General features: G+C 47.2%; 1 protein-coding gene and 1 pseudogene across 2 annotated transcripts in view; one reads left to right on the forward strand and one right to left on the reverse strand.

Annotated features, from left to right (window-relative positions):
* The first annotated feature begins 1,288 nt into the window (after window positions 1–1,288).
* Snx10 (sorting nexin 10) overlaps window positions 1,289–17,422 on the forward strand; it is a 66,975-nt gene continuing 50,841 nt past the window's right edge. Inside the window, exon 1 of one of the 2 annotated variants that reach the window (XM_087656586.1) lies at window positions 1,289–1,376. The gene's annotated coding sequence lies outside the window, so the exon portion shown is untranslated. 2 annotated transcript variants of the gene reach the window in all.
* Window positions 13,258–13,664, reverse strand: LOC120102271 (MICOS complex subunit MIC13-like; annotated as a pseudogene).

Here is a 17,422-nt window from a genome sequence, read left to right on the forward strand (position 1 = left end):
TTTCCCATGGGCCAAACATATTCAAACCACCACATGGTGTGAACTTGAAATTTTAGCATTTAGAATCACAGGCAAGTGCCACTGTGCCTGACACTGTAGCTTCTTTCTTTTTTGAATTATTTTCATAGTTTTCCTTTTTCTGGGCTACAACCCTAACACTAGACACTGGAAAGGTCAGTTGGGGCTCTGCCCAGAGTTGTGAGGTCAGACTCTGATGTGTTGGGAAGATCATCTGTACTTGTAATCCCAGTACTTGGTAGACAAGAAGAGTGATTGCAGTGTGTTCCAGGCCAGCCTTGTCTGCATAATGAGCTCCAGCAAACACAAAGGTCAGAAGTCACATTCTAAATTAGTTCGGACTTAGCAGGCACTCAGAATCTTAGATATGTGGTACTTTGTTTTCCAGGAAATGAATTTCACTCACTCAGACAAGGACTTGAAAGTATACAAAAACAAAAAACAAAATAAACAAACAAAAACCGATAGTTGCATGTATTATAGTTTGTGTGCAATTTTAGGCCATTAAATAATTCAGGACTCAGAGATACGAGTCCAAGATAAGACATTGCATTTTCATAAGTTTTGTTTAGAACGTCAGGGTAGCTATGGAATACAGACCCGGACAACTTTTCTAGGAGGATCCTGGATGGTCCCAGAGTCAAAGGATTCACTTTCATCGCTGAGTTTTCCTTTTTTTGTTCTTAGATTTATTTATTTTATTTTATGAGTGTCTTGGCTGCTTGTGTATATGTGCACCACATGGGTGCCTGGGCAGAAGAGAGCGGTTAACTGGAGTTAAAGTCTGTTGTGAGCTGCGGTATGGGTGGGAGCCAGGTCCTTTGTAAGGGCAAAGAGTGCTCTTAACACTGAGCCATCTTCCCAGTCTGCACCACTGAGGTTTCCCATGCACACAGGTGGGTGAGATCCATCCCAAATGATCTTTAGGAACCGGACATATCTTTGGCAGATCTCATAGCTTTCTTCTCATCGTTCATGAAAATACAGGTTTTTTTTTTAAGTTACAGAGATACTAAAAATATTATGATAGCAAAGTCACATGCCCTCCATCGAGATCCCGCCGTTAACTGTAGTTATGCTTGTCTGTTATAGACCTCCCTCATCTTGATTCCTCACAGCCCGGTAGGGAGAAAGACCCGCTAGCTAGGTGGCCTTTCCCACGTTCCCATAAGAGGCTGGCAGTGGCGGTGGGGGTGGGGGGCGGCGGCGGGCGCGCAGGGCGGGGCGGGGCGCTGCGTGCGCTGGAAGCGGGGCTGCGCTCCTCGGGTGCGCTCTTGGGCGCTCGTCGCCGCCGCGCCTTGAGTCAGCAAACTCCGCCGGGCTCCGGGCCGGACCCAGCCGTCCAGGACCGCGCGCGAGTAAGCCGAACCTAGGGGAGGGAGTCGGGTGGCGGGCGCTGCGCCTGCCCTGGCACCTGCTCAGCCGGGCTTGGGGCGCCGGAGATGCTGGCACGAGCCGGTCTCCCTCTCAAGCCCTGCTTCTTTCTGAATACAAGGCCAGGCACCTTTGAGTTTAGAGGCTGGGAGGGCCAGGAAGGATTTTTTTTTTTTCTTTTCTTCTCCTCTTCTTCTTCATGGGATTGTGGGATTGATGGAAAAGGCCGCGGAGGAAACCCATGCTGATGATCGGATTTGCTGTCATAGGGAAGCAACAGCCTGTTTATCGGTTTTGGACACATCACACTTTGCTAAAATTACAAGGATTGTTAAGGGATGGTCACCGGATGTCTGTTTCCGCAAAGCACGGGCGCGTGGAGAGCTCCACGGAGATCTCAATTTACGCGATCTCCATCAGCCCTTTTAGTTTGCCACAGGGGAAATCAAGGTCTGAGAGGGTGGAGCAGCACGCACCGGGTGGGAGGGGTGTATGAAAATCCCTCTTGTCCTGGGAGTGGGCTTGTGGGAGTGGCCGGAAGGGGGCTGGGGGCATTAGGGGATTCCTTCAACCACTGGCCAATCCATGAGGGGCTTTCTGGAGGAGGAGGAGGTGACGGAGGCGGAGGCCGAGAAGGTTAAGTGTCCTGGCAACAATACCTTAAGTGAGCTTGAGGAGTCTGCATGACTTCGCTTGATTCCTGTCCCTAAGGCAAGGGACAGTCATTCCGGTCTCACTCACCGTGTCTTCCTCCCTTCTGATCCTGGGAATGGAGCCCATGATCTTGAGCGTATTATTAGCAAGCATTTTACCACTGAGCTGCACCCTAGCCCCCGTTTATTTTTAAAGGAGTGGTAGAATTGAGATTGACTGACAGACTGTTTCGAATAGCGATATAAATGTAGATATATTTAGAAGTGACTATGTGGAGATGCTCAAGACCTCATTAGCAGCTTCTAGTTAACCAGACCATCCATCTCCGGTTCTGCCAGCACATTCTTAGTCACAGAAACGGGCCTCCCTCAAGGAGGTGTGCCCGTGGTGGTAATGGGGTGGGGTTGCAGCCTTTTGGCCGTGTTACCCACTTCCTTTATTTCACTTGTAGCAAGACCTTCCGAGATTGGTGTCTTGAAATGAGCACCATCATTCTTTCTATGTGCTAAGTGTCTCCTTTACCACACAGTTCTCCTCTACTTTAAAGCATTCTTTCTTGATCTCTCTCTCTCCTTTTTCAGCCCAGGCATGGCACTACTTTCATTTTGAGTTAAGGCATTGGGGAACTAGTTTCTTTTTCCTCTTTCGGTATCAGGGCTTTGATGTAACAACCACTTGAGAAAGGGGGAGAACTGCCTGAGGATAGGGTCCAGCCTATAACAGAAGGCCTTGGCTGAAGTGATGATGGCCAAGTGGAGAATTCCCTAGATTTTAGGGCTGTTATCACCAAAGGGCTTTTTATTTTTAAGTAACGTGATAGGTATGAGTTAACATGTAAGCTCTCTATGCGGTGCTCCAGCCATACATGACTATGCGTTAGCCACCACTTCTGGTTTCAGACCCTTCTGAGTTGAAATCTTGGTGCCTTCATTTGCTACTTAAGTTATCGCTGGCAGGTCAGGCATGGTAGTGCATGTCTGTAATCTGGACACTTGGGAGGTGGCAGCAAGAGGGTCAGGGGTTTGAGGTCACCCTTATCTCAAAAATGACAAAAGTGTCCTGGAACTCAATATGTATGTAGATCAGGCTGACCTCGAACTAAGAGATCTCCTTGCCTTTGCTTCGCAAGTGCTGAGATTAAAGGCTGAGACAGTATCTCATGTTATCCAGACTGGTCTCTAACTTGCAGTGTGGGAGAGAGGATGGTCTTGAGCTTCTGATCCCCTTAAGTGCTTCTGTTACAGACATGAACTATTATAATCTGTAGTTGAGGATGGCCTTGAACTCTCAAGGGCTGGGGTTACAGTATGAGCCACCATACTGACACCATTATTGTTACTAATGTAATTCCTTTTGAGGAGCTTCTCATGTGGCTCAGGGCTGCACAGTGTGTAGCAGAGGTTTTGAACCTACTTTCCAAGTGCTGGGATCACAGGCCTGTGCCGCCACCCCATGATTCCAAGGTGGGGGGGGGGTTCTAGCCAGGCAATGATGACACAGGATTTTAATCCCAGCACTCAGAGGCAGGAGGGCCTATGAGTTCGAGGTCAGTGGGGTTGTGTAAAGCTAGCTCAGGAAAGCCAGGGCTTCTCAGAGAAACCCTTTCTCAAAAAATGAGGAAAAGGCAAGAGGGGCGGTTGGACTGAGTGTAGGTCCATGGTAGAGCACTTGGCTAGTATAGGTGAAGACCTGGATTGGATCCCCAGAATGACTAAGTAGAGCTTTATGTGGTAGCCTCACTAAATCATGACAAATTATAAAGCCAATTTTATTATTTAATCAGCAAGCAAATGTGTTGCAGATTTCTAATAAAGGTATAAAATGATTTAGGACTCATGTATGTCAGACCCTGCACTTTTTTTTTTTAAGATTTATTTATTCATTTATTATATATAAGTACACTGTAGCTGTCTTCAGATACACCAGAAGAGGGCATCAGAACTCTTTACAGATGGTTGTGAGCCACCATGTGGTTGCTGGGAATTGAACTCAGGACCTCTCTGGAAGAGCAGTCCATGCTCTTAACTGCTGAGCCATCTCTCCAACCCCAGACCCTGCACTTTTAATAAGTTTTGTTTAGTATTGTATTCTGTGTGTGTGTACATGTGGGTGCTTGCTGGGGTGCACATGTGGGTGGTGGGGATTGAGCTCAGACTGTCAAATTTGGGAACAAACACTTTACTTGCCGAGCTATCTTGCTGGCCCTGAATCTTTTCTTTTTCTGTCTTGTATTCTTTATTATACTCTTACTAGTTATTTTTGTGTGTGTACATTCACACATGGGTTTGCATGTGCCCTGCACATAGATGGAAATTGGAGAACCACTCTGGGAGTCACTTCTCTCCTTCCTTCCTGTGGGTCCTCGAGATTGAATTCCGGCTTCTAGGCTTAGCAGCAGACACCATTACCACCGAGGCTTCTCACCGGCCTCCCTGCTCCCTGAACCCTTTTTCTTTTTAAATTTGATGTAGCTGAGACTGGCCTTGAACTGCTGCTGATCCTCCTATTTCTGCCTCAAGTGCTGGGATTATAGTTGTTCACCTCCATGCGCCCACCTCATGAATCCTTTCAGAAGATTAAGAAAGGTACTTTTTTGTTTTGTTTGTTGATAATTAATACGAGTTTTCTTTTGATAAAATTGTTGAATACCAAGTTAACAATTCATCAATAACTAAGACACATATATGCACAAAGAATTCTGCTTCTTACACAGTTCTGTCCCCACCACCAGTCCTGTTGCACGAGGAGCAGGCTCTTCCAGCCTCGTTAGGTGCTGTTTTTGGAGTCATTTGATGGATGCCAACACTGATATTGAGTCAGATTGCTGTATATGGCTGTTGCTTGTCCCCCAAGGGATCAAGGATTTGTCACCAGTGTGAACCCATGACAGGTTGAAAAACTTGTAAGAGGTGGGGGCCCAATGGGACCCCCTAAAGTTACTGGGGGCTCTGCTCTTAAAAGGGATCAAAGAATGTTCTCCCAGGACCATGAGTTAAATCTCCTGTGGGAAAGTTGTTCTAAAAGCCTGAGGCTGACCGCTGCACTGCTCTTTGCTGTCCCATCGTCTGTCACGTGACGTCTTGATTTTATGCTCACTCTGTCCACTTCCAGGCCTTCAGCCGAGGAGCACACCGCTGTTCCCACCATGCACCTGCAGCGCTTCCCACTAAATACACCTCTGGGTATCGTGATGGTACCCTGTTGTGAGTGTTAAGTCACAGGTGGGAATGGATCAATTTCCAATGGAAAGAAAGGGAGTCTGGAGCCCTTTTTGATTAGAGGATGGGAAGATAGTGAGGGGTGAGGGGAGGCAAAGGAGGTCCCTGAGGACCAAGGCAGACTTTGCCAGGACCAGTCCTTGTGTCCAAGGAGTGTGATGGAGCTTTCTGACTTCCTTCCAGGGATATTTTATGCTTGTTAGGCATGATGAGATAGATGTTGTACAAAGGCGATGGGGACAGCTGCTCACACTGCCCAAGCACTTTGATTTATGTTATTTAATCCGGTGAAGTAGGAATTGTCATTGTCAGTGGTTCAGGGAGATAAACTAATGAAGAATTTGAATTCGACACTGTCTTCTGGAATATTCCTGATGCTATGTTTGCCTTCGGAGATAGGATGGTGTTCAGGGGTCAGGGGCAGGGCCAGGGGAATCTCTTACTGCTATTGCAGAGAATCTAGGTTTCGTCCTCAGTACCTATATTGGGTGGCCCTGAGTGATCTATAGCTCTAGTTCCAGGGGATCTGGTGTGCAATTTTGGCCTGCACATCTGTTCTGTGTAGAATCCACAAACTCCCACCCTCACCATTGCTGCTGCCACTGCCATCACCTCCACCATCACCATCACCACCACCTCCTCCTTCACCATCACCACCACCTCTTCCTTCATCCACCCACCCACTCCACATACAAATACAGTTTATCTGGCATAGTGGCATATGCCTGTAATCCAGCACTTTCTGAAGCAGAAAGGTCTCGAGTTTGGGTCCAGGTTGGGCTATATACGTAGACATGATTGCAAAACAAGACAAAGGGAAAGAAGGTTGAGGCAACACTGATTTGGGTTTCCCCAGTGGAGGTCAGAAGGGAGGGAGAATCTGTAGCAGGTCACTGCTAGCTTTGAAGGACTTGGCCACCATTTTTCAGGATTCGCAAAACTCTGTTCTCCCCTTTGTGCTTTGGTTGTTAGGAGATCCCTAAAGTTGGTAGTAGCAGTGGGAGCGTGTGTAAGACACCCCAGGCTGCTGAGACAGCTGCCTGGAATCTGCCATTCAAGCACACAGTCCCTGTCTCCTGTGGGCTCCAAGACCCTGGGTCTCCTTCTCCGTGCCTCTTCCTGGGATCTCTTTGCACCTTACATGGCTGACCTGGGGCTGACCACACATGAGTTCTGATTCAGCACTCACTGAGCTCTTGTCTTTCTCAGTATGTGTTTTGATCCCAGGTCCTTCAGCTGTCCTCTGCTTCTCTGTGTGTGTGTGTGTCTGTCTGTCCGGAGCCTCTGCTTCTCTTTTTCTTTTTCTTTTTTCTTTTTTTCGGAGCTGGGGACCGAACCCAGGGCCTTGCGCTTGCTAGGCATGCGCTCTACCACTGAGCTAAATCCCCAACCCCCCTCTGCTTCTCTCAGATCCTTCCAATGTCATTCTGTCTCCCCTGGATCTCTGGATCTGTGCTTTTCAAACTGTAAGGATCCCTGAGTCCTGGGACTCAAGTAGTATGTAAATGCAAAGAGTGTTTTATTCTGTAGAAGTCCAGCATGCTGGGGTCTCCCATTACTAAGATAGAGAGACTCTGAGGTGAGCCTGCAGGCCCAATTTAAAGCACCTTAGGGGAATCCCTGGATAGGTGATCTTTGTCTTACTCTATCTCTAAGGACATTCCGTTACTGGGACATCCGAGCTGGCTAAAACTGCTGAAATTGTCTAGGTGGTGGGGCAGTTTCTGACTAGCTGCCTAAAGCCTGGATTTTTAGGCCTAGTCTCCTTAAACTCCTAATTTGAAGATTGTCATAGAGTCAGCCTAGCCTTCTCAAAACACTAAAAATATTTAAATAACATTATCTATTTATTTGTGTGTGTGTGTGTGTGTGTGTGTGTGTGTGTGTGTGTGTGTGTGTACACCATGGAATGCAGGTGTGGAGGTTGGAGGACAGCTTGCTGGGGTTGACTGTATCTGGTCTTTTTGCTACTTTGTGGGTTCCTTTTTTCCTTTCACCCTTCTTCACCTTTCTTCTTCTTCCCTTTAAACCCCCTAACACTAGGTAGGAGAGAAAAAGAGGATAGGAAAGGGGGCAATGCTATCGTTAGACTACTTCCTGCTGATTAGGGGCATTAAGTTCCCTAGAGCAAGTTTGATCTTCTCTGTCAGGATATCTAATTTCTTCTTCTCATTCCTCTGTATATAATCACTTAACAAACTAGCAAACTGCATCCAACCACCAGCCAGCCAATCAGCCCCTTCTATTGGGGCTCTAGCATTGATTTAGCCTCTAAGGTCCCTAGAATTCCAAACGTCACACACTCACAAAAACTATCTGCATCTGGCAAAACCACACTCCTGTTGGAGCACGAGACAAATCACAGTCAGCTGCTGTGGGCTATATGAAGCAGCCCCATATCCCACACCTGGGATTAAAACGAAAATACGTCCTTACTGCATTTCTGAGTTATTAAAGTTGGCTCTCTTCTTTCACTGTGTGGGTCCCAGAGATTGAATTCAGGTCTTTGGGCTTGGTGGCAAGTGATGTTATCTGTTATGCTATCTAGTTGGCCCTCTCAGACATTTTATCCGTAAGAGTCTTGGGAGAAGAAACAGATTTCTGGGCCTCAGGGCTCAGTAGGCCTTCAGTGAAACCTGGGAGTCTATTTCTCATTCTCTGAGGCTGGCACAGATGCTGTACAAGTGAGACTTGTACAAATCATTGGTAAGCCAGAGACTCCCTTTTGTGCAGGGGATGGAAATCAGAGCCTCCTGGAGCATGCTGGGTAAATTCTTTAGCATTGAGCTATCCCCCCAGTTCTCAATTCTGAGTTCTTTTGTTTCCCTTTCCCTTTCCTCACCCCCTATTCTAGGGTGTGTCAGTCTGCTGACCCTCCTAGGCTGAAAGAGAAGCCATCTGTGTAGCTCCAGGTTCCTCCTGAACTCCAGCTCCTTTGTTCTGTAACTGTGGACACCACCCAGTTCCTCTTTTTTCCAACCCCAAGCTTTATTTCGTTATTTACTATGTGTATGTAAAGGCGTGTGGTGGTTGGAATGAGAACGGTTTGTAGAGGCTCATATATTTCAGTGCTTGGTCTCCAGCTGTTAGAACTGTTTGGGAAGGACTAGGAAGGAGGTTTGGCCTCTTTGGAGGAGACACATCTCTGGAGGTGGGTTTGGAGGTTGTTAAAGACTCCCATGATTCCCAGGCTTGTTCTCTCTGCCCGTGGTTGTGTTTTAAGATGTGAGCTCTCTGCTGTTCCTTTGCTCTGTCATCATGGACTGTAACCCTCTGAAACCATAAGATAAATTAAGTGCTTTTAAAGATTTATTTTCTGTGTGCGTAGGCGTTTTATCTGCATGTATATCTGTCTACCACATGTGTGCCTGGTTTCTTTGAAGGCCAGAAAAAGAGGTTGGATTGCCTGAAACTGGAGTTTTAGATAGTTGTGTCGTAATTGAGCCTAGGTCCCCTGGATGAGTAACAAATGCTCTTAACCACTGAACCATCTCTTAGGTCCCTAAAACACGTTCTTTTATAAATTGCCTCAGTCAATAGAAAAGGAAGGAAGAGATGGCATGTATACCATGTTGTGTGTGTGTATGCATGTGTGTATGTGTGTGTGTATGTTGTGTGTGATATGCATGTGTGCCATGGTAGGCAAGTGTCAAAGAACAACTGTGGGTGTTCTCTCCTTCCTTCACATGTGCATCTCAGAGATTGAATTCAGGCTATTGGACACTCAGGCATGCCGTTTATCAAGTTCTTTTATCTGCCGAGTCATCTTGCCATCCCTCTGTTCCTCTTCTGTGAGGACAAACTTGAATGGTTAATGTACAGGGTAGAACACAGGGCTTTGTAGGGAACTCATATTCTTTAACTCACAGACACGGACATACCAGGAGCTCTGTGTGGCGCTATGACTCAATTGTGACTTCTTCCTGGCAGAGCAGGTAGTAGAATGGTTTTGGAGAGGTGGGGGAGGCAGGCTGACCCTGCTGTGTGTGAGACGGGGCTCTGCTTGGGTTGGATGGCTGTAGTGTGAGCCTCAGAGATTTGCCTAGCAGTGATAAGAGCCTTAGAAGCCAAGCTCCATCTGGCCTCACCATCAGCCATGTTCCCATGTTCTGGGAAATCAGGGTTATGATTTGAATCAGGGTGCTGGCCATCACCGACTTTCATGATCAGTTCATTTCTCTGATGGTTGAGCAACATTGGAAAATTGAAAAACTGTGACCTGTGTTTTGAGAACTTGGCGGTGCTGAGTCCGCAGACAGATTCGTATCAGATGCCCTTGGCTTACCTCAGTGTTTCTGGCAAAAATGAAGTTAGGAACCTTGGCATTTCACCTCCTTCTAGAAGGGCTTTCTGTGTGTCTCAGGCTTCTTCATCCAGGCCAGGCCTGGGAGTTAGAGATCTGACTCTCAAGCCGACGATGACCATGGTAGATGCTTCACACTGGCATGTGAACCTCAGAACACGTAGACGGAAAACATTCTGTCCCCTAAACATTGCTAACTGGCACAGAGGATATTTTAAGGAAACTTGTTTTTAGGTGAATGGTGACGGAAGCTGGCATAGTGAGTGCCAGGCACTGGCCTCCATATTTTCTTGATGGATCTTTACGGCAGATCCATGAAGTACACAGTTGGCTCGATTGTCTACGTAAGGAAACTGAGGCACAGAGATTCTAAACGACTTCCCTTGGCCAAGGGCAGGGTGTGAATGGACAGCCCATCAGTTTGGCAGCAAACAGCTTCACCCTCAATTCTCTGCGCCCTTGGCTGAGCATAGAAGTACCTTGCTCTTTCCCCGGGTGGCCGCTGTGTTCACCGGGCAAACCTTTCTCCTTGCTTGTCAGCTCTTCCTGCATGGAGCAGTATTCCCTTAGGCCCTTTGTATTTGATCTTTCTTGGTGCCACGCGCCACGGAAACTCCACCCAGCAGTTCTTGGCGAGTCTGTGGCCAGTGTCAAAGGTGATGATTGCCCATGTGTTGCAATACTTCTGTTTTTTGTTTCCTTTGCATGGTTTTGAGGCAGTGTCTCTGTCTGGAGCCCAGGATGTCTTGGATCTCACTGTTATCCGAGCTGCCCCGGAGTTTAAGGAAACCTTTCCCAGTTTTCCAAGAGCTGCCACACCCAGCCCCACCTCTCCCTTTCCGAGGAGATGGTATCAGTTTCCAGGCAGAACAGTCACCAGTGGATTTTTCCATATCAATCATGCCTTCCTAATCCAAACAAGGGTAGCAGAGGTCCTGCGTTGTGCTAGCTTGCTCTTGAGCTGGATTTTCTCTCCGACTCCAGACAGAGGCCCCCTTTGCAGCTTCCTCATCCTGCCTGTGACACTAGCCTTCTTCCAGTCACTGGTCTGTGAGTCACGTGACCCCCCTTGCCCATCCTGCCCTCCATCCAAGTCCTTCCTGTTACTTAATGGCCTTTATTTCCTTTTGTAAAAGTTTTTATTGATTTTTTAATTAATTCTGTAAGAATTTCATACAATGTATTTTGATCCTATTACCCCCAACTCCTCCCAGATGCACCCCAACTTCCTTGTCCCCAGTGGTCTTTATTTCTTAGAGTGGATTTGGGCTGAGCAGAAGTCGTAGAGAAAACAGAACTTGAATTTGCAGTGAAATATTATAGCATGTCTGTGTAAACCGAAGCTGTGTGTTGATGCTGTGTTAGATATTGTAAGACTCAAACTGGACACGGGTGTACACCTGTGATCCTGGCACTTGATCAGGAATTCAAGGTCATCCTTGCCTGTGTGCTGAGTTTGCAGCCAGCCTGGGCCCAAACTCAAAAACCCAGAAAACCGGCTGGAGGCTAGTTACAGAGGAGGGAGTGCACATGTGCACTTATGGGTGTGGGGGGTGTCAGAGCTGGGATAAACCCCAAGGATCTTAGTCAGGATCTCTCCAGTCCTGAATGCCCAACCTAGGCATTGTGATATTTCCCTTGCAATATTCTACCAGCAGAGGCCTCTGCTCCCAGGAGCTGTGTCCTCACATCCACCCAGAACACTGCTGCTTTAAGAAATATTTTAGTGTTTGTGTGTGTGTGTGTGTGTTCATGTGTGCGCATGTGCACATAGTAGAACGTTGTAGAATTTGGTTTCCCCTTCCATCGTTATGTGGGTCCTGAACTGAACTGAGCACCTCAGGCACGCGTGGCAAAGTGTGTTCACTTTTCAAGCCATCTTGCCAGCTGCCTTGTGCCTTCTTACGAGCCCCAGGCTGATCCTGTTTCCCTGCTCATCCTCTTCCAGCATCAAGACATAGTTGGGTCCTACCTCTCCTCTCCCTTTTGAAAACAGGGTGTCTATTATTAAAGAACTAGATGTCCTTGAACTTGACGCGAACACCAGGCTGGTCTTGAACTCACGGAGATCCACTTGCCTCTGTCTCCTGAGTGCTCAGATTAAATACGTGTGCCACCTGACTCCTGCCTTCTCTTGGGATAATCCTCTCTCTGTGTTCTTCTCCTTCCTGTAGCCCTGTCACCAGCTCTGTATCTTTTGGAACACTGGACTTTGCTTCACAAGTGACTTGTTTTCACCTTAGCATCTTTAAGACATGGACCAGGCAGTGTCATCTGCTCGGAGCAAATCTCAGTAATTACCCGGCGGGTTGACTGATCCTCTAGTCATCCTTGAGGACCATTCGTAGCCAAGGACTCTGAGCAGGGGTTGCATGTGTTAGCTTCTCCAAGGATGAGGATGTGGCTTTTCCAGGTTCATATGTAGACAGAGCTTGGCCTGCCTCTTATTCTGAAACAAATACTTGATAATAACCCAGAATTTGGGTTGGTATTTCCATCCTCTCTTTCTATTAAGCCTTTCTGACCTTTCTCTTCCCCTCTCCCTGTGGCCTCCCCCCACCCTCCACCAATCTCAATCTTTTCCTCCTCTTCCTCTTTGATAGGGTTTCTCTAGGTGGCCCAGGCTGCCCTTCCAAGTCCGAGGGTTCTTGGTGTGTACCGCTGTGCCTTAATTTAAGCATTTATTCTGAAGGTCAAGGGCAGGCACCCTGTTAGTTGGAAGGTCCCATGTGATAAGGATGAGGGATTTTCTGAGTCCATCTGGCCATTCATTGATCCTGGCTTCTTCACTTAACCAGTCCCAATACCCAGTTTCTGAGTTTAAAAATTGTCCCCAAATGATGTGTAGCATGTGTGGCTGCCTGGGAACCCAACAGGAGTTCATGTTGCAGGCTTCCCAAGTGTCTATAAAAATCAATTATGTTTGATTGCTTGTGAAATTGTATTATTTTTTACTGTGTTGGATATTGAACCTAGGGCCTTGACATTCCAAGAAGTGTTCTGTCACCGAGCCACACCCTTAGCTCAGTCTATTCATTTCCTTACTTTTTTCCCATCCCAGGCTTGACCTGATCTCCTGCCCCTGCCCCCTAAATGCTCTGATTATAGGCATGAATTACTGTGTCTGGTTCATGTTTTCTTCTCCTTTCTTCCTTCACTCCAGCCCACCCTCTTTGTCTTTTCTTGCTTTTCTTTTTTTAAGTAGAAAAGGTTAAGAATTATTTTATGTGACTTGTATGGGTATTTTGCATACATGTAGGCCTGCATATATGCATGCTGTGCTCGCCAAGGCTAGGAAAAGGCATTGGACCCCCTGGCACCGCAGTTACAGCCATTATGAATCACCATGTGGACGCAGGGAACTGAACTAGGGTTCTCTAAAAGAGCAACCAGTGCTCTTACCTGCTGGGCTACCTCTTCATCCCATCCCGCTTTTGTTTTAAAAGCTCCAAACATTACATCTGGAACAGAGAGATAGATCCCTGTTGGCCAGGACTCCTCCCATAAAGCAAGGGCTGCCAGGATCCTGGGTTCACGTTACATCCTCCCACAGGAACACCCGTTGGGGACCATTCCCATGTCCTTTATTGGGCCAGCAGTGCTGGAAGCTGCCTTCAGAGTGAGGTCCCCACTGGGGTGTCTGTGGCATCCTGGTCTTGACCCCCACAGTGCTGGGGCAGGTGGCATCCATTACTTTCTGTGCTCTTTGACATACTCCCAGTATTCTCAGGCCTAAGAGGGGGCCACAGACAAGGCTGCCATGGCTGAGACGATGCCTGAGTTCCAGGGATCACGGAAGTTTGGAAAGTTAGTCTTTGAAGGGCCTGGGAGCTGCGGCATCTCCAGACGTGTCTGATGGCACACATATTGGTGGAATTGGTGCATTGCTGGTGGCACAACTTCCTCAGCCTTCTGCAGGGCAGCCTGGCTCTTGTCACTAGGCCCTAGCAGCTCCTGGTCATAAACAAGGTAGACTGTTCCTCCAGCCACACTTCCCTTGATGAGGAACCTCATCAGTGACCTCTTGAGCCACCATGGTCGGTCTCTGACTTCACTCGCCGTGCAGGGACACCCACTTTTTTCTTTTTAAAAGGTATCTTGGGGGTTGAGGATTTAGCTCAGTGGTAGAGCGCTTGCCTAGCAAGCGCAAGGCCTTGGGTTCGGTCCTCAGCTCCAAAAAAAAAAAGAAAAGAAAAGAAAAGAAATCTTGTTAGTGTATGTTTACTATGCATGATGAAAGGGCTCACTATGTAATGTATTTTGTCATAGTCTTCCCCATGACCCTCCTGTCTCCTCCTGCCGATCTCCTTTCTCTTTCCAAACTATTCCCTCTTCTGCTTTGATGGGTTACGGACAGCAGCGTGAGTGAGGGTTATTTACAGGACTGTGAGCACCTTACCACTGGCTTAGAGCATTGAGAAACATGTCTCTCCTTCCTCCATTGTCTTAACAGGTATTTGATTGCTGTGAAGAGACACCATGACCACAGGAACTCTTACAGAAGAAAACATTTAATTGGGGCTTGTTTACAGTTTCAGAGAGAAAGAGAGAAAGAGAGAGGGAGGGGGAAGGAGGAGGGAGAGGGGAAGGGGTAGAGAGAGAGAGAAAGAGAGGGAGAGAGAAAGAGAGAGGGAGAGACAGACAGACATAGTCACAGATACAGATACAGACATAGACACAGAGAAACAAGAGACACTGGGCTTGGCTTGGGCTTTTGAAACCTCAAAGCCCACACCCAGTGATACATTTCCTTTAACAAGGCCACACCCTCCAAACCACACCCCCTCCAAGACCACACCCCTCCAAGGCCACACCCCCTCCAAGGCCACTTCTCCTTCAAGGACACACCTGATGATCTTTCCAAACAGTTCTTTGACTAGAGACAAAGCATGCACACATCTGAGCCTATAAGGGCTGTTCTCACCTGAACCACCACACCTATCAATCATTGATTGTATCCAAAGTCTCAGGGAAAGATAGGGACTCAGGAGCCCTTCCGTTTCATCAGTGGCAAAATGTTAACATTGTTCTTATGCCTCAGTTCATTCTCCACAGTGCAGTGGAGTCAAGAGCGAGGAGACAGCGGAAGCAGTGTGTTCTTTCAGACATCAGCTGTAGATGGTGCTGGGGAAATGCTTTTTCTTTTTCTTTACAGGATGAAGGGTGTCTTAGTTAGGGTTTTACTGCTGCGAACAGACACCATGACCAATGCAAGTCTTATGAAAGACACCCTTTAATTGGGGCTGGCTTACAGGTTCAGAGGTTCAGTCCAGTATCACCATGGTGGGAGCATGGCAGCATCCAGGAAGACATGGCACAAGAGAAGCTGAGAGTTCCACACCTCCATCCAAAGGAAGTCCCAGAGCAGCCTTGTCTTTCAGGACACTGGGAGGAGGGTCTCAAAGCCCACGCCCACAGTGACACACTTTCTTTACTATGGCTAACCCCGTAATAGTGCCCCTCCCTGGGCCAGGCATATTCAAAGTACCACAGAGGGTTAACCATGATGGAGGGAGGTGGGCTGGCATGGGAGGCTACTGTTCTTACGTCCACCTTTCCCTCCCATGTGGTTGGGCTCTTCAGAACTTGATGATGCAGAAATGGAATTTTCTGGAACTCATTCAGTCAGGTTTAATGTACCCAGTATTTATTGAGTACTGACTCTCTGCCAGACTCTGTGCTAAGTGAATGCTAGGTTTTAAAGCATAAATGATTTGGACAAGGCCCCTGCCCTCTGGGGACTTTTGAGATGATAGATAATAAACACAGAAATAAATGAATGATTAAAACAATGCCAGCTACAATAAAGATAAGGTTTAACAAAATGGGGCACTGCCTCTCTGAGGAGGTGCAGAGACCTCCTCACAGATGGGAGGGAACCATTGAGGTGAATGGGGTAGGGGGCGAGATGGAGGAATGTCAAGGGAAGGGTTTTGATAGGAAGGTTGAGGACAAAGATGGATGGTATAAGGTGGGGTGTGTGCAGAAGGTTAAGAGGTAGGCATAGTTGGGGACCTCCAAGGGGTGTGGCTTTCAGGGCTCACACAGATGGGATCTACTTTGGAATGGGGTGTTCACACATTTCCTGTCATAGGTACACTAGAGAGGCGTGGGTGTGTGGGTGGAACATTGGGCATTTATGATTTGGATGCCTCCTACCTTAGAGCCCGCCCCAGAGTCCAGTGCTTGTTGTGTGTGTGGTAAGAGAGGCAGTGTAGATCTTTTACAATAGGACAGATAAGCCTAGTGCAGCCTACCTGAATAGCCATCTAAGTGCTGTGTGAACAGGAGTGATTTGTCTCCATATGTTATGTCTGGAAGCACACTAGGGTGAGGCTACAGTTTATGAGCAGGGCGGAATGCCATTGTTCATGGCCGGTCTCTAAGAAACTCACCGGGAAACGTTCTTGTAAATTTAGGGCAGAAACGGACTTTCTGTGTGTGGTGGTAACCATGAGGAACAGAATGATAAATAAAACTCATTACTTAAAAACAAACAGCATAGCAAACCCCAGAGTGGACAAACCAGGAAACTGCATTTGTAATTCATGTTTGATTAAGGATCAGTTAATAGAAAAAGCCCTACAAATCACCTAAGACAAGAGCAAACACTGAAGAAGAGAGTTGAGAACCACACCTGTGGTGCTGGCCTGCCATGCTGACACTGGAGAGGTTGAGACTGGAGGTCAAGAGTTCAAAGCCATCCTGAGTACCCCAAATGAAAATGGTTAAAGGATCTGAACAATTCATCAAAAGGTATTAGGGGATCCTAAGTGCATGGAAGGGACTTAGCCTTACACATGCTTAAAAAAAAAAATTCCTCCTCAAAAAATAAAACAGCCGGGGCTGGGGATTTAGCTCAGTGGTAGAGCGCTTACCTAGGAAGCGCAAGGCCCTGGGTTCAGTCCCCAGCTCCGAAAAAAAGAACCAAAAAAAAAAAAATAAAATAAAATAAAACAGCCCAGTTAAATCCCACTTGAATAGAGCTGGTGGCAGGCAGGCTCAGCAGGTAAAGGTGCTGGCTACCAGGCCTGACGGCTTGGCACAGTCTTCCACGTGACGAAAGGAGAGAACCGACTCCCATAAGTTGTCTTCTGACCTCTACACGAAAGCCATAAATAAATGTAATTCAAGCAGGTCACCTATGCCGACTCATTTTACTTCCCTGGAAAAAAATGTGGGAACTGATCGCATTAGGAAAGACCGGGGAAACAGCTCATTCAATTGAGAACTCTGCAGAGCGTACATACCTGTCGGAGTTAATAGTTCACCTGACCCTGTGAACCCAGGAACTCCACGTGTAGACAGTCGTTTCTCAGATGTACTCAGGAAGGTATTCACTCAGCACGGTAGGTAACAGCACCAGTGTGTGGCCGGTGAAATGAGTAACCGTACAGCTTCAGGGTGGAGTAGTATGCAGGTGCAAAGAAAGGCAGCTTTGTTTTCTTCTGGGTATCGGGGTGCAGGCGACATTGTTAAGAGTTAAGAATGCGGCATATAAGGGATGGAGAGGCCTCAGTGGTTAAGAGTATAGACTGTTCTTCCAGAAGTCCTGAGTTCAAATCCCAGCAACCACATGGTGGCTCGAAACCATCTGTAATGAGATCTGATGCCCTTTTTTGGTGTGTCTGAAGACAGCTACAGTGTACTTACATATAATAAGTAAATAAATCTTTAAAAAAAAAAGAATGAGGGGGCTGGGGATTTAGCTCAGTGGTAGAGCGCTTGCCTAGGAAGCGCAAGGCCTTGGGTTCGGTCCTCAGCTCCAAAAAAAAAAAAAAAAAGAATGAAGATGTGAGTGAGTTGGTACCATTTGTAGGGAAGGAGGTGCATTAAATATATATATATATATATA

This window comes from Rattus norvegicus, chromosome 4 (genome assembly GCF_021556685.1).
Source record: "Rattus norvegicus strain SHRSP/BbbUtx chromosome 4, alternate assembly SHRSP_T2T, whole genome shotgun sequence".
NCBI classification, from domain to species: Eukaryota; Metazoa; Chordata; class Mammalia; order Rodentia; family Muridae; genus Rattus; species Rattus norvegicus.